The sequence below is a fragment of the Gavialis gangeticus genome, unplaced genomic scaffold, assembly GCF_001723915.1.
Source record: "Gavialis gangeticus isolate Ggan-Ray unplaced genomic scaffold, GavGan_comp1, whole genome shotgun sequence".
Classification (NCBI taxonomy): Eukaryota; Metazoa; Chordata; order Crocodylia; family Gavialidae; genus Gavialis; species Gavialis gangeticus.
In genome coordinates, this window is record NW_017729033.1 from 6,375,395 (window position 1) to 6,383,676 (window position 8,282).

At 46.2% G+C, this 8,282-nt stretch overlaps 1 long non-coding RNA gene across 1 annotated transcript in view; it reads right to left on the bottom strand.

The window, feature by feature from the left end:
• The window catches only part of LOC109303745, a 12,083-nt gene extending 5,163 nt beyond the window's left edge, over positions 1–6,920 (bottom strand). Inside the window, exons 1-2 of the long non-coding RNA XR_002099209.1 lie at positions 6,847–6,920; positions 5,286–5,295 (exon numbers count right to left, since the gene is read on the bottom strand). This is a non-coding gene — a long non-coding RNA (uncharacterized LOC109303745). The remainder of the gene's footprint in view (positions 1–5,285; positions 5,296–6,846) is intronic.
• Between the last annotated feature and the right edge of the window lie 1,362 nt (positions 6,921–8,282).

The following is an 8,282-nucleotide window of genomic DNA, read 5'->3' on the forward strand; positions in this document are numbered from 1 at the left end:
GAACTTTTTTAGCATTTGCTTCAATGTCTGATAGTATACGGTTGTCCTCAGATGTTTGATCCCCAAAGCTTTACTCACTCCTTTGAACATGTGTGAAGTAAAGTTCGTCCCTTGATCCATTAGTAGTTCCTTAGGGAGTCCTACTCAGGAAAATATTTTCAACAGATTCACTTCCGGGTACCTAGTTCTATAATCTAATAGAACTAGTATATACTGGTTCCCAGTGCTACTCCAGGGAAGTGGCCCCACGATGTCTACTGCTATCCTCTCAAAGGGAATCTCTACCAGAGGCATCAGAATTAAAGCAGACTTTGGGGGTGACCTTGGGTTTACTTTTTGGCAGCCGGCTGGGAGTAGGGTGGGTTTTGCAGCCAGCTGGGGGGTGGGGGGTTTTGCAGCCGGCCAGACACCCTGGGTGGTAGCAGGGAGGCTGCAAACCCTCCTGCTCCTGGATGGCTGCAACACCCCCCACTCCTGCTGCCAGCCAGCTGCAGCCCCATCCCCGCCCTGCTCCCATGGGATGCTCCCCCACCCCACCAGTTTGAGTTCACCAGCCAGTAGAAATATATTGTGCAATAAAAACAAATATCATTAATTGCACATGTAGATGTGACCTGTCAAACCTCCTCTCTTCTTCACCTTGAGCCAATTTTCCCTTGTAGAAAAACATATTGGAAAAGCTTGTACAAAAACTTTTTGGTGAATATCAACATTTCAAATGCAAAAGTAGATTACAACTGGATAGCTTTGAAATAACCTTTCTATTGTTTTAGTTAAAACTCTCTTTCAGCATGCTGTCCTATTTTAATCTGCTCCATTACAGAAACTCTTCAGATGCTTGAATCAGGATCTTAAATACTGAACTTTTAAAGACTTAACAGGACTTCTCTTTGTTCGGTTTAGAAAGTATTTAAAAATATATTGGTTTACTGCAGTTCTGCTTTGTACATTAGTAAAATCAGAATAATCCATTAATCTTTCAGGTTGATGCATTCAAGACATGTGTACTTCCAGTTTGTGTATAAATGTGTCTTTTATGCCATGCAAAACCAGCTGGTTTACAGTGAAGCATGTAATCTCTTCTCTTACATAAAGGTCTGGCAGAAAATAGGGCATTCTATTTAATTCTATTGTTAGGCCATGAGGTTTAAAATAATTAACCATGATTAAAAAGGACAGAACAATTAGAGCAGTTATATGCATAATCTCAGAACGAGTCCATCCTAGAACTGTGCTTAAAGCACTAAGTTATTAAGAGGCAGTGGGTGTGTTCACACATTCATTAATGCACCGTAATTATGGCACTAAGCCTTTTTACATATGCTCCCAAAGCAGCACTGGGCACTTTTAATTGGTCATCTGTCTTAATGAAGAGCACCTGGCGCTGCATCAGGTACTAGCGTATAAATGGCGCAGTGCATGTTAACACTGAGAAAATGGTGGTAGTGTGCTTTGAACTAAAGCACTGCAAATGTGTTTTAGTTCAAAGAGCACTGCCTGACATTTTTTCAGCACTGATGCATGCTGCGCCACTTATACGCTTGCCCCTGATGCAGTGCTGGGGACATCAATTATGTGCTCTAGCAGACTCAAGTAATCAACTTTGCTACGATGTGCTGGATTTTCAGCGCATCAGAGCAGACTCACTGCATGTGTGTAAGTGCCTATTAAATTTAGTTCCTGTAAGGACAGGTACTAACTTAATGCACCATAATTGGTGCTACTGCGCATTAGTGCAAACAAACTTTATTTTGTGACGTTAATTCTCAGTAGACTAAATCTACTGTGCATTAGTAGATTAGCCTGGGTTTTGCCCACCACACTAATGCACAGTAGAATTAGTCTACTATGCTCAAAGCATTTTGTGTAGATACACCCATTGTCGTCTAATAGAAAAGGTATTAGATTTGGAGTCAGGAGATCTGGTGTAACCATCCATACTGCTGTTGCAGTCAACAGGGATAATTTGTTGCCGACCACCCATACAGTAGTTTGGCTCTTTTGTTCCAGCTCTGGAAACTCTACTCTTAGACAATAGGTTGCCCCCTTGCATCCTTGGTGTGTTGACCATGAGGGTGAAGCCACGGTTTGACTGGATGACTTGAGGAATTTGCTTCACCTTCTTGAGCCTCTCCTTCCTGTCTGACACCTCGGGTGTGTCTACATTGCACTCACAGATTTCACTATGTATTTATACAGTACTTTGTATGATGAGGTCTTATTTTAGCTGAGGCATCTAATTGTTTCTGGAGCATGATCTGGATTACGGAAACTATGTAAAAAAGTAAAAAACAAAAAAAGCGGTCTGTAAAAAAACTAAGAAACCATGAGCTTGATTGAGGCTAGATGCAAGTGTTGATAGGCAGAGCAGAGCAGAGCAGAGCAGCACCTCTTTGTGTCTTAGTGGAAGCGTAGGTTGGTGCCCTGAAGGGAGCTCTGCAGAGCTTTGTGGCCCACAGAAGCTCCATAGCACTCCCACCACATCCCAGTCACATGCTGCCACTGCAAGTGGTCACTGCCTGTCTGTAACAGCTGCTTGCCTGGAAGGTAGGCAGGATTGTGTAGTTCTGGGAAGTCTGAGGCACCAGGAAGGAAAGGGTGTAGGACAGTGTGGCCAAGATGGAGCTGTGGGGCTGGGTTGGGGGAATGCAGTGAGTGGGGATCTGTGCCAGGACAGAGGGAGTAGGGTCAGAGAGGGTCAGGGTAGGGGGTAGGCTGGGCTACACAGCACAGTGTGGGATACAGTTGATGGTACCAGGGTGTGGGGATGGGTGGGGGAACTCCTGGATGGGGGCATCATGGTATAAAACCATCACTGCTGCCAAGTAAGACTATTCTGGGTAAGAGCTTGAGCCACATTTAGAAATTTGGTGTTAAACCCCTAAATGTGAACACTGGCCTTGTTATGCCACCCAGGGCCTGGCAGAAGGGTTACATTTACATTATGTAAAATGTGTCAGTAAAAAAGTTTGACTGTCAGTAAACAGTACGGAGATTTTCAGTAAATGCATTTTTTCCTGGGTTGGCAACCCTGATAAGCAGCTGGAGGGGAACTGGAAAATGAAACCATAAGCTTGAACCATGAGGGAAAACATTTTCTCCAAGCTGGGATGGTTGTGAAAGGAAAATGTCCTTCCTTTTCCCTCGACTTCCCATACAGTACAGCAAACCGTATCACCCAAGCTGGGCTCTGAATCACTTTTGCTGCAGTTCGCTCCATTTGCCGACTCTGCAGTTTTTCAGCAGTGGGCGGGAAATACTGAGAGCTTGTGCTCCTTCTCTTCCCTCTCTTAGCATGACGCGCTTTGAATAGACCCCCAAAGTGGAAACGCGTTACCTGCTGCTCTTGATTAAGGCCTGACGTCCTCGCCTGCTCAATTAAAGCCTTTTTGGAAGCCAGAAACAAACCAGTATCAGCTCTAATCAGCCCTGACAGTCAGTAAATTGTAGCTTTCAGGGCCCATGTGCTGACGCTCAACATTTAAAGAAAATAACAGTGTAGAGCTGCTTCTTTCACAGTGTGGCAGTCTCCACTCTTTTCAGAGAACAAAATTACAGTCTCGGATCAGAGGAGACAGCATTGCGATGCCAACTCCATTTTGGCACTGCTTTTCCCCTCATCCACAGGTCACTTTCTCTGATGTGAGCATTAATGGCTACTTAATCATGCCAGGCTGCATAATTTATGATTCTCAGTACTTGACCCTGAAGAAAGAGGAGCAGCTTTGTTACAGGGGATTCGACAATGTGGAAGCAAGCTAGAATGGGTAGCCTCATTAAACTGCATGTTGGGGTGAGGAGTGGGGAGTAGGTCTGCAAGCCTCCATTGTGCTGGTCTTTCATGGGACATAGGGGAAGTTGGGGAAGGTTTTTCTCCTTTTCCAAGATAAATTAGCATGGCTTTGCTGGAGTCAGTGCAAGTGGGCCAACTTACACAGCCCTCATTTCCTTATGCTCTGCCCTGCTTTTTACCTCTTATTCTTCACAGCTAGATAGCAGCTGTGCAGGGGAATTGAAACACACTTCTGCTTGGCAATGAAGGTTGAGGTCTCTACTCCTCAGTGGGCATGTCTACACAATATGCTAACTGTGCAGTAGCCTAATAACACTGTGCAGTAGTGTGCCAAGCAAAAAAGAAATGCTAATATGCTACTGCACCGTAGCATTAGGCTACTGGTCAGTAAGCATTGATAAAAACCCGTGTGCTGGTGCTAGTGCACAGTAGTGCAAGTTAGCTCATTGATTTAGTACTTGGTTAACCAAGAGTCCAGAGAAGAGCCAGTCATATGATTAGAGGCCTGAAGAGCAAGCCATACAAGGAAAGGCTGACAGATATGGGACTGTTTAGCCTAGAAAAGAGAAGACTTCAGGGGGATTTGGTGGCAGCTTGCACTTATATCAGGAGACAGCATCAGGGGCTAGATGAACAACTATTCACCAAAGCGCTTCAGGGGAAAACCAGGAGCAACAGTCATAAACTCCTAGAAGAAGGTTTCCAACTGGATAGAAGGAAAAACTTCTTCACGGTTCATGTGACCAGACTCTGGTATAGACTCCCAGCAGGGGTGGTGCAGGCACCTACCCTGGAGATCTTCAAGAGAAGACTGCGTGCACACCTTGCTATGGTTAATTGACCCCAGCAGTCTTTCCTGCCCAGAGCAGGGGGGTTGGACCTGATGATATCACGAGACTGGAACCAATGATCTCATGTGATTCCCTAAACTTCTGTGAATCTGTGAATCTGTAATGTGCAGTAACTATGGCTCATTAATGAATGTGTAGACATACCCAGTATCTCCTATGCACCACTAAATGGACTAAGTTCCCAGCTATGGAGACCCTAAAGACTGGGGAGGTGTTCAAAGAGGATGCATCTGACACAGCCTGCTCCTGTAATACCCTTGGGCCCTGGTGTAGCGAGGAGCTGGATCCCACTGCACATATCCATGTAAAGAAAACAGCCAGCTGGTTTAAGTGTAGCCTGTAGGGTCACCCTAATGCCCAAAGGAGTCTCAGGTGGGGGAAGACACTCTCAGAGCTGTCTTTTAGCTGTGCATGGGGAATGAAGCCCCATGTATGGGCACGAAGGGAGGTGAGGCATTAAGCAGGGTACCATTGCCCCAGAGGGAGAATCTGGCCTGTTACTTTAACTCCACTCATGTCAGAGGAATTCTAAGATGACAACAACTCTACAACTTGAAAACCATCTCATCCCATGGCTCCCACAGCCAAATATAACACATTTTTATCATTCTTTAGGCAAGCAATTTTCTCCGCAGCATGACTATCCCAGACCTTTGCAAAGCACCAATCCCCTGGGGAAATAGAGGTGCTGTAATCAGTGGGCTCCAAAAGTTAGTCCCCTTGCAAAAAGCCTTGGCGGTTTGCTAAGCACAGTGGCTCAGCCCAGAGATGGGCCAGGGTGCAGGCAGGTCAAGAGAGATTGGTGGCGAGTAGCAGAGGGCTGGTGGGGCATACTGCTTCCTGCACTACAGTGGCCACTAGGACCCAGGCAAAGTGCATCACCCATCACCAGCATGAAAAGCCTGACGTTGAGACACTTTATTGTGGAGCTGACTAATTAGCTCTGCAGTAACATGTCACTGTCTACACGTGTGGTGCTATTAGGCTGCTGTTAACTAATTAACTCCTCTGTAGTGTCCAACACAAGTACTATCCTACAGTGGTGTAGTTACATGTGGTGAAATGCAGGTGTAGCTGGTGACAGGGCTGGCTGGGGCACAAGGGTGCTACAGTGTGGGGGCTGTCTGCTGGCTAGCCCTGCACTGGAGCACCCTTATGCCCCAGCCAGCCCCTCCACAGCATGTTGAGCTATGCTGGAGCCGCCCCAGGCTGGCAGGTTGACCCCCGGGAGCCTCTGCCAGCTGAGGCTGCTCTGCCTTGGCTCAACGTGCTGTGGTTGCAGGCCCATGTGTAAATGTTGTGCTCAGGAGAAATAAAATTTGGATTGAATTGTGAGTTTATTGCTACATGCTAGGTGCATGAATAGATGCTCCCACTGAATCCAAGAGCGAGTCAAGCGTTTTCCTCCTGAAACCTTTTTTCGGAGGAAAAATGAATTTTTGCTTAAAAAAATATTTTAAGGAAACTTTCCTTTTCTTCCCGTAGAATTTTTTTAGGTTTTTTTTTTGGGTCAAACCAACCCCCCAAATAACTGCAATATTTCAACCCAAACCCAAAGCTTTTTTCCCCTAAATTTCAGGGCTCAGCTTGGCCCTCTCGGACATGCCTTACTGATGCAGGAAAAACAAATCGCGCGTGAAGCTGGGCCATTTAATAGAGCTGTGCGATCCAGGGTTGGAAGAGAAAGCCTTGCTGGAATAGCCATGGTTCTGTTTGCAAGGCAGTAGGTGTATCTACACAAGATATTTACTAACAAGTTGCCTAATTAGCTCTGTAGTAAAGGTCATAGCATCTACACATGTAACTCTATTAGGCCACAGTAAATTAATAAATTTTGCCTCAGGTTAGTACTTGTAAATACAAGTACTATCATTGAATCATGGAAATGAATGGCTGGAAGGGACCTTGAAAGATCATGGAGTCCAACTCCCCTGCTCTGGGCAGGAATACTGCTGAGATCAAATGATCTCAGCGAGGTGTCTGTCCAGTCTCGTTGGAAGACTTCCAAGGTTGGAGACTGCACGACCTCCTTGGGAAGTCTAGTCCAGACTCTTGTCCCCCTTACTGGAAAGAAGCTCTTCCTTGCATCCAACCTGAAACCATCCTCTGACAGTTGATGGCCATTGCTCCTTGTCCTCCCCTGGGGCACTCTAGTGAACAGTTTTCCTCCCAGCTCCTGATACTCACCCCTGACATACTTACAGATGGCCACCAAGTCTCGCCTCGGTCTTCTCTTCCCCAGGCTAAACAGTCCCAAATCCCTTAGTCTTGTCCTCCAGGCCCTTAATCATTCTTGTGGTCTTTCTCTGGACCCTTTCAAGATTGTCCACATCTTTTTGAAGTGTGGTGCCCAGAACTGGACACAGTACTCCAGCTGGGGTCTTACTAGTGCTGAGTAGAGAGGAAGTATCTCTTCCTTAGCCCTGCTTGCAATGAATTGGCTAATACATCCCGGTATGCTATTAGCTCTGTTGCCTACAGCATCACGCTGGTGGCTCATGTTCATCCTGTGATCAACCGTAACTCCGAGGTCTCTTTCAGCCATTGTGCTAGCCAGGATATCTTCTCCTAACCTTCTCCCCAAATGAAGCACTCTGCATTTATCCTTACTGAACTGCATCTGGTTCCACTCCACCCACCTTTCCAGCTTGTCCAGGTCTACTTGGATCTGCATCCTATCCCCTAGTGTGACCACTTTCCCTCATAACTTAGTATCATCTGCAGACTTGACCAGCATGCTTTCCACATCCTCATCTAAATTGTTCATAAAGATGTTGAACAGCATGGGGCCAAGAACTGACCTCTGTGGGACACCACCTCCTGCCAAGACAATCACTGACCTGATCTTGGTCACTGCCCTTGACTTCCTTATCCTCTCTCTACAAATATGGGGTATACTTCTGTATATTTCTTTTTTCTTTCCCACTTTTTTTCTCTCTTCTTCCCTCTCCTCCCCCTGCTGGATGCGGTTGTCTTCTCCCTCAAAGGATGAAAGTATTATATACTTGTGTATTCTTCCTTGGTGACTACCTCTTGTTTCCCCTGTCTATAAACCTCCTTTTTCTTTTTGATAGATTCATAGATGTTTGGGTCACAAGGGACCTTAGCAGATCAAGTCCGACCCCCTGCCCTGGGCAGGAAAGAGCACTGAGGTCAGATGACCCCAGCCAGGTCTCTGTTTCGCGTCTTCTCAAAGAGCCCCAAGGTAGGGGAGAGCACCACCTCCCTTGGAAGCCCATTCCAGATTTTGGCAATCCTTACCGTAAAGAAGTTCTTCCTGATGTCTTCCTGATATTTAAGCACTTCCTGATTTTTTAAGTTTTTCCTGATTTTTAAGCACTCCTTGACTCCTCTGGTAGGCCAAGGGGGCTTCCTGGCCCCTTTACCACTACTCCTGCATACAGGAATGGACCTTTTCTGCACTCTGAGGATTGCTCCTTTAAGGAACAACCACCCTCCTGAACTCTCTTCCCCTCCAGTCCTTCTTCCCATAGAGTCTCTCCCACTATTTTCCTAAGCTCATTGAAGTCAGCCTTCCTGAAGTCAAGCACCTCTGCCATACTGGCTGACTTCCCTGCCCTACGACAGATGGTGAATTCTATCATCTCATGATCACTGTCTCTCAGATTACCCTCAAT